We start from the raw sequence: 18,944 nt of genomic DNA, 5'->3' as shown, positions 1-18,944 counted from the left end.
TACAATGGAGAAAAGACAGCCTCTTCAATAAGTGGTGCTGGGAAAACTGGACAGCTACATGTAAAAGAAAGAAATTAGAACACTACCTAACACCATACACAAAAATAAACTCCAAATGGATTAAAGACTTAAATGGAAGACCAGACACTATAAAAACTCTTAGAGGAAAACATAGGGAAAACACTCTTTGACATAAACCACAGCAAGAACTTTTTTGACCCACTTCCTAGAGTAACAGAAATAAAAACAAAAATAAACGAATGGGACTTACTTAAAAGCTTTTGCACAGCAAAGGAAGCCATAAACAAGACAAAAAGACAACCTTCAGAATGGGAGAAAATATTTGCAAATGAAAATACAGACAAAGGATTAATCTGTAATATATACAAACAGCTCATGGAGCTCAATATCAAAAAAAACAAACAATCCAGTTAAAAAATGGGTGGAAGACCTAAATAGACATTTCACCAAGGAAGATATACAGATGGCCAAGAGGCACATGAAAAGATTCTCAACGTCACTAATTATTAGAGAAATGCAAATCAAAACTACAACGAGTTATCACCTCACGCCAGTCAGAATGGCCATTATTTAAAAATCTAGAAACAATAAATACTGGAAAGGGTATGGTGAAAAGAGAACCCTCCTGCTCTGTTGGTGGGAATGTAAATTGATACAACCACCTTGGAAAACAGTATGCAGTTTCCTTAAAAAACTAAAAATAGAACTACCATATGACCCAGTAATCCCACACTGGGCATATACCCTGAGAAAACCATAATTCAAAATGAGTCATGTACCACAATGTTCATTGAAGCACTATTACAATAGCCAGGACATGGAACCAACGTAAATGTCCATCTACATTTGACTGGATAAAGAAGATGTGGCACATATATACAATGGAATATTACTCAGCCATAAAAAGAAACAAAATTAAGTTATTTGTAGTGAGGTGGATGGAGCTAGGGTCTGTCAGGCAGAGTGAAGTAAGTCAGAAAGAGAAAAACAAATACCGTATGCTAACACATATATATGGAATCTAAAAAAAAAAAAAAATGGTACTGATGAACCTAGTTGCAGGGCAGAAATAAAGAGGGAGACATAGAAAATGGACTTGAGGACATGGGGTGGGAGGGAGAAGCTGGGGCGAAGTGAGAGTAACATCGACATATATACACCACGGAATGTAAAATAGTTGGCTGGTGGGAAGCAGCAGCATAGTACAGGGAAATTGGCTCGGTGCTTTGCGATGACCTAGAAGGGTGGGATAGGGAGGATGGGAGGGAGGTTCAAGAGGGAGGGGATGAGGGGATATGGGGACGTGTATGCATATGGCTGATTCGCTTTGTTGTGCAACAGAAACTAACACAGTATTGTGAAACAATTATATTCCAATAAAGATCTATTAAAAAAAATTCCTGCATTTCTGTTATGACATTCTATAATCCTTTCATGTACTAGTGTGAATCATGCAGAAAATAGACTTAAAGAAAAGTACTGGCACCAAGTGTACTGCAGTGCCACGACAAATTAAGCCATGGCCATAGATGACACAACCTTGTCTAACCCTAAAATGAGAGCTATACATTGCAGGAGAGCTTGAATAGGACCCTGTGCTCAGGTCAACACAAAATCATCTTAACTATTAGGAAATTGGTTCAAAAGTCACAGTCAATTAATAATGACAGAATAACATCATTGGTCATTTACAGAGGACTGCACACACTGTGTTAGAATGTCAAAGTGAGTTTTTATTTAGCTCTATTACAAACGAGTTTCTCAATTATCTTAAGTTTTCTTAGTTGCAATTTTCATTTTCTCATAATTTCTTATTTAGTAGTACTATTTTTGGAAGAACGGCAATATTTAATTTAGGCCATTTTACTACTAGCATAATCAACCCATGAAAAGATTTTGAAGTGCAATGTGAAAAATTCCGTTCAATAAATTAAAAAACTCATGAAATGTATAAACTGAGGAAGAAATGTTAATGAAACTGGATTGCTTGAACAAAACATATGAAAGTAAAAATAAACTAAAAAAGGAGATAACTTCAAATCCTTAAAAAATCTTCAAGCAGACCTAAAATAAATAAGACATAGAGGACAAATGCAAAACTTGGACTTGCAAATACACAAGAAATCCAAACAAAAACCATACATTTGATCGTGAAGATAAACCATTAACCTACAAACAGGAAAAATCTTACAACACACATTCACTGACTAGAATTCACTAGTATTATATTAGGATTAACAACAAAGAGACAGCCAAACAACAAAATCTTCCCACTAAGGTATTTAATGCAAGTAACAGGCAAAAGCCAAGTATGTATTTTATATAAAAATGAAATCAAAATAGAGTTTAAATTTTTTGAAATAAATAAAACTTTATTGCAGAGCTTGTGTGGAAATTTACAGACTTAAATATCTTTATTGAAACATAAGAAAAAATTAAAATAATGCACAAAGACATTAACTCAAGGAGTTAGAAAAATATGACAAGATAAACCTTAAAATTAAAGAAATATGAACATATATTGACATGAAGGAAAATCACAGGGTATAACTCATCAACAAAACCAAAATATTTTATCAGAAAACCTGTATAAATTAAGCAGCTGCATAGACACTTATGAACTAAGAAAAGGGTGAAAAAAATAAATATTTCAAAAAGGAAAGTAGATAAATGTAAGGCAATGAGATTTTAAATAAACAATTATAAAATGTTTACATTAATAATCTTAAAATAGAGATGAAAGGACTTAATTCAGTGAAAAATATAAATTAAAAAATTCCTGAAGAATAAGTAGAATACATGCATATATCAATAATTTTGTAAGATCATTGAAAATAAATTAAACAAAAATTCAATACATAGATTTGTGGTTAGGATTAAAGGAACAAACCACAGTTGGTGAGGCCCCTAGGGACTAAAAACTGAAGAACTCCATTACCTCCCATAAGTGGAAGGTAAAAAGAATTGTATTATTGGAACTTGGGAAAAATTCAAGTCTGCAAAATAAATCCCTTACCAGGAGTTGCAGCCACTGGAAGAGGAATGGATCCTGCTAAAATTGCAGCCCTAGAAAGAAGAATCAAGGAAATAAGTACACTTGATTCTCTTGTCAGCCTCTTCCATTAGCCAAACACAAAGGGCAGCCAGAGTGCCCGGAAAAAAGTCATGTGATCAATAGTTGTCAGCCGCCCTAGGCCTAGAATAGGGAACAGAAGGGTAGAGAAGTCTCTGAAGCAGCAAATGGAGAACATGTTGTCCAATTGCACAAAAAGTAGTCCAATCAACCTTGAATATTGGTAGGATAAACTTTGGATATGACATGTTCTTTCAAAGCACTGTTTGGATTCATTGGATCATATGCTATTTTTACTTTTACAGTTGCATTTATGAGTAAGATTGGTAGTTGAGTTGCTTTTCATTAGTTTCTTTCTTTATGGCTTTTGATTTTTTTTTTTTCTGTATTTACTGGTTTATTTCTTTTGTATTATTGCCCCAGAACCTGTACTTCAATCTTAAACCGTAATAGTGATAAATGCCAGCCTTGTTTGTAATTGTGAATGCATATACTTTTCAACTTTGAGTATTATGTATGCTATAAATTTCAAGTAGATAGCTTTTAATAGGGTAAGCAATTTTTTTCTTCTGATAAATTGATGAAATTGTTTTGTGTTTACAGTACATAATGCATACTAACTTTTAGAATCATATATAAAATGATATCCACCAAGATAGGTACAGGCACATAGGCACATTACTGCAATAACATAGTCCTGACTAGAAAATGTACACTCGATGAAGTTATTGAAAAGTGTTAATAAAGGAGGGGTGATGTCAGCAAGATGATAGAATAGGAGGTTCCCCACTTGTGTCTCCCCAGAGCAATAATAACTTAGCATCTATCCATGGACAAAAGTGCCTTTGTGTGAGCATTGAGATCCAGGTAAGAGGTTATGAAACCTGACAAAGCCCAAGACTGCAGAGAGATACTTTGAGAAGATGGGTCCATGCTCTGGTGGCAAACTTAATGACTATGATCCTGGCTACAGACACAGAAATAGCCTCATTTCCCTATGGACTCAGCTACATCTCTGTTTGGCCTTGACTGTGTCTCCAGTTCCACCCACAGAGGGACCCTGGAGGAGTCATGCATGCCTATGCCACAGGAAACAGACTCAAACTTATTTTATGAGGCCAGAATACTCTGATATCAAACAAGATGGGGCACTACAAGAAAAGAATATCCCTGCTAAACATATATGCAAAAATTCTCAACAAAATATAGTAAACCAAATTCAACAGTACATTTAAAAGATCATACAGAATAATCTAGTGGGATTAATCCCTGGGGTGCAAGGATGGTTCAACATATGCAAATCAATATAAGTGATACACCACATTAATAGAATGAAGGATAAAAATTATATGATCATCTCAATAGATACAGAAAAAATATTTGACAAAATTCAACATCTTTTCATGATAGAAACTCTCAAAAAATTAGGTATAGAAGGAGTATACCTCCTCATAATAAAGGCTATGTATGTCAAGCCCACAGCTAATATCATACTCAAAGATGAAAATCTGAAAGCTTTATCTCTAAGATTAGGAACAAGACAAGGGCACCCAGTCTCACCACTTCTATTCAACATAGTACGTAGAGTCCTAGACAGAGCAATTAGGCATGAAAAATAAATGAAAGACATCCAGATTGTAAAGGAAGAATATATATTGTCTCTGATTTCAGAAGACATGACCTTATGTATAGAAAACCCTAAGGACTCCACCAAAAGGTATTAGAACTAATAAACAAATTTATTAAAGTTGTAAGATACAAAATTAACATACAAAAATTAGTTGCATTTCTATACACTAACAACAACTGTCTGAAAAAGATATTAAGAAAACAATCCCATTTACAATAGCATCAAAAATAAAATAAGATAAATACTTAGGAATAAATTTAACTAAGGAGGTAAAAGATCTGTACCCTGAAAACTGTAAGACATTGATAAAAATAATTGAAATAAAAAGAAATAAATCAAAAGATATTCTGAGCTTATAGGAAGAGTTAATATTGTTAAAATGCCCAGGGCTTCCCTGGCGGCGCAGTGGTTGGGAATCCGCCTGCCAATGCAGGGGACATGGGTTCGAGCCCTGGTCTGGGAAGGTCCCACATGCCACGGAGCAACTAAGCCCGTGAGCCACAACTACTGAGCCTGCGCGTCTGGAGCCTGTGCTCCACAACGGGAGAGGCCACGACAGTGAGAGGCCCGCACACCACGATGAAGAGTGGTGCCCGCTCGTCGCAACTGGAGAAAGCCCTCGCACAGAAACGAAGACCCAACACAGCCAAAAATAAATAAATAAATAAATAAATTTATTAAAAAAAAAAAATGCCCATACTACCAAAGTGATCTACAGAGTCAATAGAATCCCTTTCAAAATTGTGATGGTATTTTCCACAGAAACAGCAAAAAAATCACAAAAGACTTTGAACAGCCTTTCTTGAGCAAGAACAAAGCTGGAGGCATCACACTTCTTTATTTCAAACTATACTGCAAAGGTATAACAATCAAAACTATATGGCACTGGTATAAAAATAGATTCATAGACCAACGGAGCAAAATGCAGACCCCAGAAATAAACCCACATGTGTCTGGTCAATTAATGTATAACAAAGAAGCCAAGAATACACAAAGGGAAAAGGGAAATCTCTTCAATAAATGGTGTTGGGAAAACTAGACAGCCACATGCAGAAGAATGAAATTGAACTGTTACACAATACACAAAAATAAATGCAAAGTGAGTTAAAAACTTCAACACAGGACCTGAAACTGTAAAACTCCCTTCCAAGAAAGGAAGAAAAAAAAATTGACATTGGTCTTGTCAATGACGTTTTTGGATATGACACTGAGAGCACAGTCAACAAAGCAAAAATAACAAGTGAGACTACATCAAACTAAAACCTTCTGCACAGCAAAGGAAACAAACATCATAATGAAAAGGCAGTCTAAAAAATGGGAGGAAATATTTGCAAACCATCTATCTGATAAGGGATTAATATCCAAAATACCATTGGACCTTGAACAGTGCTGGAGTTAGGGGCACCAACCCTCAGCACAGCTGAAAATTAGCATATGACCTATAATCAGCCCTCCATTTGTGTCATATTATTTTCTATGCTTTTTGTGTATTGGAAATACATTATATACACAATTTTAAATGACAAGACAATTTAAAAGACAAAATATTAGGACGAAAATATTTTATGAAAATTTTAAACATGATTCCAGGTTAAAAATTACATCAGCCTCAGAAAAATATCAGACTCAGTATTAAAGACAGGCTAAGCAATTGACTAAGTATATGAATATTTACCAGAATGATTTTTCTATTATGCTACTTACTAATTCTCATATGGTCAGTATAAATAAGAAGATTTAAAGTTAATCAGCATTAATTGGGAGCTTTAAAATATACCAAGCTATATTATATTTATTTTAAAAATAATTGTTTTCCTCAAAGGTAGTATGGTTCTTCAAAATAGGTTTCCTCCCACTCCCTCTCCATCTGATACAATATTATTTGCCACAAACAGCAAACATCATGCAAGGAAAAGGGAGTCTCTTTCTCTTTTTCCATGATACTGTGTGATGCTTTCTCTCTCACTGGCCAGAACCGGGTCATAAACTTCCTGACCCAATCACTGTGAACAACATAATTCAGTTTAATGTTTGGTTGAAGATACTCTTGGCCTACCTCAGAGGTCAAGGTGGGGTAAACATTTTCAACCTTCATGGGGAGTTTGAAGAGGGGTGAATTTGAAAACGGAAAATGAAGATATCTTTGGAAAAATACAAAAATGAAAGCTATGGAGGACATTGAGACACTTTCATCATACTCTTTCCAAGCTCATCATATACAAGTCTCCCCAGCTCTCAAATCTGTAGCTCGTCAGTTCCTTTATAATACCAATGTTCTTTCTCCATTTCAAGCATGATTGATCCTCCTCACCTTTTAGTTGTCACACCTCAGAGAGACCTTCCATAGTTGTCCTATGTATGTAGACTCTCTTCACACACCACCACCATCAATTTTTTTTTAACATCTTTATTAGAGTATAATTGTTTTACAATGGTGTGTCAGTTTCTGCTTTATAACAAAGTGAATCAGTTATATATATACATATGTCCCCATATCTCTTCCCTCTTACATCTCCCTCCCTCCAACTCTCCCTATCCCACCCTTCTAGGTGGTCACAAAGCACTGAGCTGATCTCCCTGTGCTATGCAGCTGCTTCCCACTAGCTATTTTACATTTGGTAGTGTATATATGTCCATGCCACTCTCTCACTTTCTCCCAGCTTACCCTTCCCCCTCCCCGCATCCTCAAGTCCATACTCTAGTAGGTCTGCATCTTTATTCCAGTCTTGCCCCTAGGTTCTTCTGACCATTTCCTTTTTTTTTTTTTTAAGATTCCATATATATGTGTTAGCATACGGTATTTGTTTTTCTCTATCTGACTTACTTCATTCTGTATTACAGTCTCTAGGTCCATCCACCTCACTACAAATAACTCACTTTCGTTCCTTTTTATGACTGAGTAATATTCCACTGTATATATGTGCCACATCTTCTTTATCCATTCATCTGTCGATGGACACTTAGGTTGCTTCTATGTCCTGGCTATTGTAAATAGAGCTCAATGAACATTTTGGTACATGACTCTTTTTGAATTATGGTTTTCTCAGGGTATATGCTCAGTAGTGGGATTGCTGGGTCATATGGTAGTTCTACTTTTAGTTTTTAAGGAACCTCCGTACTGTTCTCCATAGTGGCTGTATCAATTTACATCCCCACCAACAGTGCAAGAGGGTTCCCTTTTCTCCACACCCTCTCCAGCATTTACTGTTTGTAGATTTTTTGATGATGGTCATTCTGACCGGTGTGAGATGATATCTCATTGTAGTTTTGATTTGCATTTCTCTAATGATTAATGATGTTGAGCATTCTTTCACGTGTTTGTTGGCAATCTGTATATTTTCTTTGAAGAAATGTCTATTTAGGCCTTCTGCCCATTTTTGGATTGGGTTGTTTGTTTTTTTGATATAGAGCTGCATGCGTTGCTTGTACGTTTTGGAGATTAATTCTTTGTCAGTTGCTTCATTTGCAAATATTTTCTCCCATTCTGAGGGTTGTCTTTTCGTCTTATTTATGGTTTCCTTTGCTGTGCAAAAGCTTTTAAGCTTCATTAGGTCCCATTTGTTTATTTTTGTTTTTATTTCCATTTCTCTAGGAGGTGGGTCAAAAAGGATCTTGCTGTGACTTATGTCATAGAGTGTTCTGCCTATGTTTTCCTCTAAGAGTTCAATGGTGTCTGGCCTTACATTTAGGTCTTTAATCCATTTTGAGTTTATTTTTGTGTATGGTGTTAGGAATTGTTCTAATTTCATTCTTTTACATGTAGCTGTCCAGTTTTCCCAGCACCACTTACTGAAGAAGCTGTCTTTTCTCCACTGTATATTCTTGCCTCCTTTATCAAAAATAAGGTGACCATAGGTGCGTGGGTTTTACTCTGGGCTTTCTATCCTATTCCATTGATCCATATTTCTGTTTTTGTGCCAGTAACATACTGTCTTGATTACTGTAGCTTTGTAGTATCGTCTGAAGTCAGGGAGCCTGATTCCTCCTGCTACGTTTTTCTTTCTCAAGATCGTTTTGGCTATTCGGGGTCTCTTGTGTTTCATACAAATTGTGAAATTTTTTTTTCTAGTTCTGTGAAAAATGCCAGTGGTAGTTTGATAGGGATTGCATTGAATCTATAGATTACTTTGGGTAGTAGAGTCATTTTCACAAAGTTGATTCTTCCAATCCAAGAACATGGTATATCTCTCCATCTATTTGGATCATCTTTAATTTCTTTCACCAGTGTCTTACAATTTTCTGCATACAGGTACTTTGTCTCCCTAGTGGGTAGGTTTATTCCTAGGTATTTTATTCTTTTTGTTTCAGTGGTAAATGGGAGTGTTTTCTTAATTTCACTTTCAGATTTTTCATCATTAGTGTATAGGAATGCAAGAGATTTCTGTGCATTATTTTTGTATCCTGCTACTTTACCAAATTCATTGATTAGCTCTAGTACTGTTCTGGTAGCATCTTTAGGATTCTCTATGTATAGTATCATATCATCTGCAATCAGTGACAGCTTTACTTCTTCTTTTCCGATTTGGATTCCTTTTATTTCTTTTTCTTCTCTGATTGCTGTGGCTAAAACTTCCAAAACTATGTTGAATAATAGTAGTGAGAGTGGGCAACCTTCTCCTGTTCCTGATCTTAGTGGAAATGGTTTCAGTTTTTCACCATTGAGGATGAAGTTGGCTGTGGGTTTGTCATATATGGCCTTCATTATGTTGAGGAAAGTTCCCTCTATGCCTACTTTCTGGAGGGTTTTTATCATAAATGGGTGTTGAATTTTGTTGAAAGCTTTCTCTGCATCTATTGAGATGATCATATGGTTTTTCTCCTTCCATTTGTTAATATGGTGTATCACGTTGATTGATTTGCGTATATTGAAGAATCCTTGCATTCCTGGGATAAAACCCACTTGTTCATGGTGTATGATACTTTTAATGTGCTGTTGGATTCTGTTTGCTAGTATTTTGTTGAGGATTTTTGCATCAATGTTCATCAGTGATATTGGCCTGTAGTTTTCTTTCTTTGTGACATGTTTGTCTGATTTTGGTATCAGAGTGATGGTGGCCTCGTAGAATGAGTTGGGGAGTGTTCCTCCCTCTGCTATATTTTGGAAGAGTTTGAGAAGGATAGGTGTTAGTTCTTCTCTAAATGTTTGATAGAATTCGCCTGTGAAGCCACCTGGTCCTGTACTTTTGTTTGTTGGAAGGTTTTTAATCACAGTTTCAATTTCAGTGCTTGTGATTGGTCTGTTCATATTTTCTATTTCTTCCTGGTTCAGTCTCAGAAGGTTGTGCATTTCTAAGAATCTGTCCATTTCTTCCAGGTTGTCCATTTTATTGGCATATAGTTGCTTGTAGTAATCTCTCATGATCCTTTGTATTTCTGCAGTGTCAGTGGTTACTTCTCCTTTTTCATTTCTAATTCTATTGATTTGAGTCTTCTCCCTTTTTTTCTTGATAAGTCTGGCTAATGGTTTATCAATTTTGTTTATCTTCTCAAAGAACCAGCTTTTAGTTTTATTGATCTTGCTATCATTTCCTTCATTTCTTTTTCATTTATTTCTAATCTGATCTTTAGGATTTATTTGCTTCTGCTAACTTTGGGGGTTTTTTTGTTCTTCTTTCTCTAGTTGCTTTAGGTGTAAGGTTAGGTTGTTTATTTGAGATGTTTCTTGTTTCTTAAGGTAGGCTTGTATAGCTATAAAATTCCCTCTTAGAACTGCTTTCACTGCATCCTATAGGTTTTGGGTCATTGTGTTTTCATTGTCATTTGTTTCTAGGTATTTTTTGATTCCCTCTTTGATTTCTTCAGTGATCTCTTGGTTATTAAGTGGTGTGTTGTTTAGCCTCCATGTGTTTGTATTTCTTACAGATATTTTCCTATAATTGATATCTAGTCTCATAGCATTGTGATCGGAAAAGATACTTGATATGATTTCAATTTTCTTAAATTTACCATGGCTTGATTTGTGACCCAAGATATGATCTATCCTGGAGAATGTTCCATGAGCACTTGAGAAGAATGTGTATTCTGTTGTTTTTGGATGGAATGTTCTATAAATATTAATTAAGTCCATCTTCTTTAATGTATCATTTAAAGCTTGTGTTTCTTTATTTATCTTCATTTTGTATGATCTGTCCATTGGTGAAAGTGGGGTGTTAAAGTCCCCTACTATGATTGTGTTACTGTTGATTTCCCCTTTTATGGCTGTTAGCATTTGCCTTATGTATTGAGGTGCTCCTATGTTGGGTGCATAAATATTTACAATTGTTCTGTCTTCTTCTTGGATTGATCCCTCGATCAATATGTAGTGTCCTTCTTTGTCTCTTGTTAATAGTCTTTGTTTTAAAGTTTACTTTGTCTGATATGAGAATTGCTACTCCAGCTTTCTTTTGATTTCGATTTGCATGGAATATCTTTTTCCATCCCCTCACTTTCAGTCTGTATGTGTCCCTAGGTCTGAAGTGGGTCTCTTGTAGACAGCATATATATGGGTTTTGTTTTTGTATCCATTCAAACAGTCTATGTCTTTTGGTTGGAGCATTTAATCCATTTACATTTAAGGTAATTATCGATATGTATGTTCCTATTACAATTTTATTAATTGTTTTGGGTTTATTATTGTAGGTCTTTTCCTTCTCTTGTGTTTCCTGCCTAGAGAAGTTCCTTTAGCATTTGTTGTAAAGGTGGTTTGGTGGTGCTGAATTCTCTTAGCTTTTGCTTGTCTGTAAAGCTTTTAATTTCTCCATCAAATCTGAATGAGCTTCTTGCTGGGTAGAGTAATTTTGGTTGTAGATTTTTCTCTTTCATGACTTTAAATATGTCTTGCCACTCCCTTCTGTCTTGCAGAGTTTCTGCTGAGAGATCAGCTGTTAACCTTATGGGGATTCTCTTATCTGTTACTTGTTGTTTTTCCCTTGCTGCTTTTAATATTTTTTCTTTGTATTTAATTTTCGATAGTTTGATTAATATGTGTCTTGGTGTGTTTCTCCTTGGATTTATCCTGTTTGGGACTTTCTGTGCTTCCTGGACTTGATCAACTATTTCCTTTCCCATATTAGGGAAGTTTTCACCTATAATCTCTTCAAATATTTTCTCAGTCCCTTTCTTTTTCTCTTCTTCTTCTGGGACCCCTATAATTCAAATGTTGGTGTGTTTAATGTTGTCCCAGAGGTCTCTGAGACTGTCGTCAATTCTTTTCATTCTTTTTTCTTTATTCTGCTCTGCAATTGTTATTTCCACTATTTTATCTTCCATGCCACTTATCCATTCTTCTGCCTCAGTTACTCTTCTATTTTTCCCTTCTAGAGAATTTTTAATTTCATTTATTGTGTTCTTCATCTCTGTTTGTTTGCTCTTTAGTTCTTCTAGGTCCTTGTTAAACGTTTCTTGTATTTTCTCCATTCTGTTTCCAAGATTTTGAATCATCTTTACTATCATTATTCTGAATTCTTTTTCAGGTATACTGTCTATTTCCTCTTCATTTGTTAGGTCTGGTGGGTTTTTTCCTTGCTCCTTCATCTGCTGTGTTTCTCTGTCTTCTCATTTTGCTTAACTTACTGTGTTTGGGGTCTCCTTTTCACAGGTTGCAAGTTCGTAGTTTCCATTGTTTTTGGTGTCTGTCCCCAGTGGCTAAGGTTGGTTCAGTGGGTTGTGTAGGCTTCCTGGTGGAGGGAACTAGTGCCTATGTTCTGGTGGATGAGGCTGGATCTTGTCTTTCTGGTGGGCAGGTCCACGTCTGGTGGTGTGTTTTGGGGTGTCTGTGGCCTTATGGTGATGTTAGGCAGCATCTGTGCTAATGGATGGAGTTGTCTTCCTGTCTTGCTAGTTGTTTGGCATAGGGTGTCCTGCACTGTAGCTTGCTGGTCGTTGAGTGGAGCTCGGTCTTGGTGTTGAGATGGAGATCTCTGGGAGGTTTTCACCATTTGATATTACGTGGAGCTGGCAGGTCTCTTGTGGACCAGTGTCCTGAACTTGGCTCTCCCACCTCAGTGGCACAGCCCTGATTCCTGGCTGGAGCACCAAGAGCCTGTCCTCCACACGGCTCAGAATAAAAGGGAGAAAGAAAAGAAAGAAAGAAAGAGGAAGATAAAATAAATTAAAATAAAGTAAAATAAAATAAAATAAAGTTATTAAAATAAAAAATAATTATTAAGAAAAAAAATTTTTTTAAGTAATTAGAAAAAAAGAAAAGGACAGACAGAACCCTAGGACAAATGGTAAAAGCAAAGCTATACAGACAAAATCACACACAGAAGCATAAATATACACACTCAAAAAAGAGGAAAAGGGGAAAATATATATATATAATTGCTCCCAAAGTCCACCTTCTCAATTTGGGATGACTCGTTATCTATTCAGGTATTCCACAGATGCAGGTACATCAAGTTGATTGTGGAGATTTAATCTGCTGCTCCTGAGGCTGCTGGGAGAGATTTCACTTTCTCTTCTTTGTTTGCGCAGCTCCCGGGGTTCAGCTTTGGATCTGGCCCCGCCTCTGCGTGTAGAACGCCTGAGGGCGTCTGTTCTTCTCTCAGACAGGACAGGGTTAAAGGAGCAGCTGATTCGGCTCACTCAGGCCGGGAGGAGGGAGGGGTACGAATGCGAGGCGAGCCAGTGGAAGCAGAGGCCAGCGTGACGTTGCAGCAGCCTGAGGCGCGCCATGTGTTCTCCCGGGGAAGCTGTCCCTGGATCACGGGACCCTGGCAGTGGCGGGCTGCACCGGCTCCCGGGAGGGGCGGTGTGGAGAGTGACCTGTGCTCGCATACAGGCTTCTTGGTGGCGGCAGCAGCAGCCTTAGCGTCTCATGCCCGTCTCTGGGGTCCGCGCTGATAGCAGCGGCTCGCGCCCATCTCTGGAGCTGCTTTAAGTGGTGCTCTTAATCCCCTCTCCTCGCGCACCAGGAAACAAAGAGGCAAGAAAAAGTCTCTTGCCTCTTCAGCAGCTGCAGACTTTTCCCGGACTCCCTCCCGGCTAGCTGTGGTGCGCTAACCCCTTCAGGCTGTGTTCACGCAGCCGACCCCAGTCCTCTCCCTGGGATCCGCCCTACGAAGCCCGAGCCTCAGCTCCCAGCCCCCGCCCGCCCCAGCGGGTGAGCAGACAAGCCTCTCGGGCTGGTGAGTGCTGGTCGGTGCCGAGCCTCTGTGTGGGAACCTCTCTGCTTTGCCCTCCGCACCCCTCTGGCTGCGCTCTCCTCCGTGACTCCGAAGCTCCCCCCCTCCGCCACCCGCCGTCTCGGCCCGCAAAGGGCCTTCCTAGTGTGTGGAAACCTTTCCTCCTTCACGGCTCCCTCCCACTGGCGCAGGTACCGGCCCTATTCTTTGCCTCTGTTTTTTCTTTTTTCTTTTGCCCTACCCATGTACCTGGGGAGTTTCTTGCCTTTTGGGAGGTCTGAGGTCTTCTGCCAGCGTTCAGCAGGCGTTCTGTAGGAGTTGTTCCCCATGTAGGTGTATTTCTGATGTATTTGTGGGGAGAAAGGTGATCTCCGCGTCTTACTCTTCCGCCATCTTGAAGCTCCTCCACCACCTTAATTTTTATCAGATTCTTATGTTGTTGCCTGTAAACCTTAGATAACAATTTGCGGATTTCTAAATTAGCTTTATATCAGACTTATGTAAAACCATGTACACATCTGTTTTTTGTCTGTTTCTCCTTCTACAAAATATGTTTCTCAAGAGTATAGGCTTTGCCAATTTTTTCAGAGCTCCAGAACTTGATATAGCGTCAGGCAACTAGGAGAGACTCAGTAGGTAGTTTTGAATTAATTGATGATAGAATATTGATGCCTATAATTAACCTTCGGGGAGAAAAGTGTGAAACTCATGCACATCTATATTCTAGGCAAAGAAAAGTGACCAGAAGTTATAGTTCATGAATACTAAAAACCTAAAAAAATCAATCCGGAAGGCAAAATTCACAAATACTAAACAAGGAAATAATGCAAGATGATATTTAATCAGGTAAATTTATATACATGAATATATTGATACTGAGAATGAGACAATATTATCTAGTGCAATTCCCATATTAAATAATGACAAAAATAAATACACAAAGGTAGTAAATGACTGAGCTGTGCAATTAGGATTACTTGTCTCAGAAAAGTCTTACTAATATAGTACGCAGACTCATTATAGGAACAGGCTTTGCAAATAATAATCTATTTCAATAATATATTTTTATATATATTATACTTTCACATATTGATTCAATTCAGTTTATATCATTATACCAATTATATATACTGAAAGAAAATAATATAAAGCTATTTTTTATTACACAATTTGGCAATTGGTTAGCCCTTTTAATATAAAACATCCTGTATATCTAAGTCCCTTTGTGTGTGAATACATGCTTCTGTGTGTTTCTGAGTGGATTGAATAAATTCTGTATCTCTATTTGAGCACAACTTCTACTGCTCTGTTTTAGCCACAGAATATTTTCCTGTCTTATCAATTAATATTGTGCTAAAATATGATTCATCGAACTCAAATCAAGTTCACCTAAAAGAATATCCAACGATATTAAACCAAGGAATCTTACCCTCAAGGAATATCCATTTATTTTAATATGAGACTGACTCTAAGAATTGCTACCTTAAATATATTACTTATCCTTTCTCCTGACAATGAGAGGGGTGACAGGAGTTGCCCATAATCTCATTGTCCTGGTTCTAAGATCCCCCAAACTATTACTCTGTTTGGCATTCCAAATTTATTTCCCACTTCTCATAATTATCCTTTCATCACACTCAGGTCAGTCTGTTCACTTTTCCACAAACCACTATGGTCATTTCTGTCCCAGTTTCTCTTCTTCAAGTGTCACTTCTCCTTGAAATTTTTTGTTTTGCTTTGTTTTTCATTTCTTACTGACTCCCGGTCTCACTAACAATTTTCAGTATTCTTTTCTCTAGTTGTAATATATGCAATTGTATTCAGTTTTCATATGTGGAGCAAATGTCTCCACTGGAACTGAAATGTTATAGCCACAGTGATCAATAGTGTATTTCTGAGTCATTCAATGTTACAGAAAATAATTTAATACCGTAAAATCTTGCCTTCTGAAAGAATAGTTCACCAGTGCTTTTTTGCAGCTCAAGGGTACCCTTTTCACTAAATACAAACTTCCAGTACCTATAGTATCAAGGTCTGTAGCTAACTGGTCATTCCTCTAAAGCAGAACTACGTTCAAATTGCTGTTTTAACAGATGGTTAAGACAAAGGGAGAATGGGAATAAAAGTTTCACGTGAAGTAATTTTGTTTCACCTACTTTACTTGCTAAACTTACTTCCTAAGATTGTAGGCCTCCAGGAGGACTTGTCTTTTTTATGCCTTTTGTGTGTCTACATCAAATGATAAGTAATAATGTCTACCATATTATGGCAGCGCAGTGCATTTCTACAGTATCGGCTGAGATTTTTCAATCTATACACTTAACTTTACCCAGAATATACTCTATGTTAATTTTTTTTTTTTTTTAAGTTGCCTATCTTTTAATAAGCTATGTGGTAAAGTCAGGTGAATTTTCTTTTATAAGGCCCTGATTTAATGACCTATTAATTTGAAAAAACTTTATAATTCCATTAGAAGAATTCACTATAGAAAAAAATACATTAACAGTAAACTAAGAACGTAGTTTTATTTCGTATTGATTCTTCATTTAATTGCAATTAGACAGATTTTACAATACATTGTGTGATCCTTCTCATTTTCCTGCTTTAAAAAAAGTCTAGATTTTTCCTAACATATAAGTAAATTTATAATTACATGGAATATATGTAGAGATTTTCAACACATTTCACTCCACATTAATTTAGGAAGAGGTGGTTGGGAATATGACTGGCACTATTTAGGTATTGGTTCATTTTATAATTTTGTATTAGTAGATATTCTTAAACTTTCTTTATGCTTTGTCTAAAATAGTGTTCCTAAATGATTGGATGGGAGTAAAAGGAGAACCTTCAGGAGCAAAATCATGAGGCTATTAGTTGCTCAAAGAAAGACTACTTCTGGTATGGGATAGGTTGATTACAGTGTACATTAATGATATTAAAGATGTTAAGGAGGGACTTCCCTGGTGGTCCAGTAGTTAAGACTGCACTCCCGGGACTTCCCTGGTGGCACAGTGGTTGAGAATCTGCCTGCCAATGCCGGGGACACAGGTTTGATCCCTGGTCCAGGAAGATCCCACATGCTGTGGAGCAACTAAACCCGTGCGCCACAACTACTGAGCCTGTGCTCTAGATCCCACGAGCCACAACTACTGAGCCTGCGTGCCACACCTATTGAAGCCCATATGCTCTAGGGCCCGTGTGCTGCAACTACTGAGCCTGCATGCCACAACTACTGAAGCCCGTGTGCCTAGAGTCTGTGTTCCACAACAAGAGAAGCAATCACAATGAGAGACCCACGCACCGCAATGAAGAGTAACACCCACTCGCCACAGCTAGAGAAAGCCCATGAGCAGCAACAAGGACCCACGCAGCCAAAAAAAAAAAAAAGACTCTGCACTCCCAATGCAGGGGGCATGGGTTCGATCCCTGGTTAGGAAACTAAGATCCTGCTACTAAGACCCTGCATTGCCCCACTGTGTGGCCAAAAAAAAAAAAAAAAAAAAGTGTTAAGAAGATAAAGAGAGGGAGTAAATTACCATCTCTCCAAATTCCATGCTTTTTATATAGCATCTTAGCTATAGTGGATATAAATCAAATACATACATATCTGAACACAAAACGTATGCAAAAGTAATTTTAGTATTATAACTATTGCATTGTTATTATTTCATTTCCTTTTTATTATTTGCTCTCTTACAAACATCTTCTAATTATTTACCTACCTATTTATCATCTAATTATCTATGAGGTCAGACATTTAGCTGGGGAGAGCAATCTGCACTCAAATAAAACACAGTAGCCCCCCTTTATCTACAGGGAATACATTCCAATACCCACAGTGAATGCCTGAAACCGAGGATAGTACTGAATCCTATATATATACTATGTTTTTTCCTATACATACATACCTATGATACAGTTTAATTTATGAATTAAGCACAGTAAGAGAATATCTGAATTCCCAACATCACCACTCATTTGCTTTGGGGCCATTATTAAGTAAAATAAGGGTTACTTGAATATAAGCACTGTGATACCTCGAAGTTGCTCTGGTAACTGAGACATCCACTAAGTGACTAAGGGGTGGGTAGCATATACAGCATGGATACTCTGGACAAAGTGATGCTTCACTTCCTGGGAGGGACAGAGTGGGATGGTGCGAGATTCATCATGTTGCTCAGAATGGCCTGTGATTTAAAACTTATAAATTGTTTATTTCTGGAATTTTCTATATAATATTTTCAGACCTTGGTTGACTACAGGTAACTGAAACCACAGAAAGCAAACCCATGGATAAAGGGAAATACTGTAGGTAGGCCAGGAATGCTGTCCATCATAACTAAAATTCTCAGTTTTGCTAACATGGATGGCTCACAGTGATCCCACTGTCTTTCCAGGAATATTTCATGATATAGATATACCTCTCAAGAAGTTCAACATCTGAGACATTAATTCTGTATAGTTCAACAATAGCTTAGAAAGAAGCTAGTTCCATAAATTGTCTTAACAATTAGATATCTCCTACTACACATGAATCTTTAATATCAAATTGTTTTTATGTGCATCAGAAAACTCATGCTTTTCTATCCATTAGTGGGACAAACAAAATGATAAAGTTTACTGACATTTATTAATTTTACTCTTTCTTGAATAATCTATTTACTCTGTCTCTCAATACATTTCTAGTATATCCTATTAAGTATTGTTTTCTCCCTCTATTTTGTTTCATTATAACACAATTTGTTTTAAAATGTTTTGCTTCAAAAACAAACAAAGCAGTACCAGTATACTGAAAAACAGTAAACTGCTAAGGGTATTGTATGTTTATTTTCGATTCTCAGAAGGCCATGGAAAGGTCTACATGTAGGAGAGCTACAGCTGCAGATTGTACTGTACTCTCTGGATCAAAGGGCACTAGTAAACCACACTGTAAACAAGCCAATCAGCAATCATATTCTATGGTGCTGTTATGATTTGACTACATTCTGCAACATGTACTGCTTATCCCTTTGTGGCTTCTCTTTCTTTTATTTATTTTATGTCCTGGTGAAGTATTTTTACCCACAGTGGCAGACAACTTTTGTGCACAAAGAAAACAAAATAAAGACCTAATGCA

This window comes from Balaenoptera ricei, chromosome 12 (assembly GCF_028023285.1).
Source record: "Balaenoptera ricei isolate mBalRic1 chromosome 12, mBalRic1.hap2, whole genome shotgun sequence".
NCBI lineage: Eukaryota > Metazoa > Chordata > Mammalia > Artiodactyla > Balaenopteridae > Balaenoptera > Balaenoptera ricei.
This window is presented reverse-complemented; position numbering follows the sequence as displayed.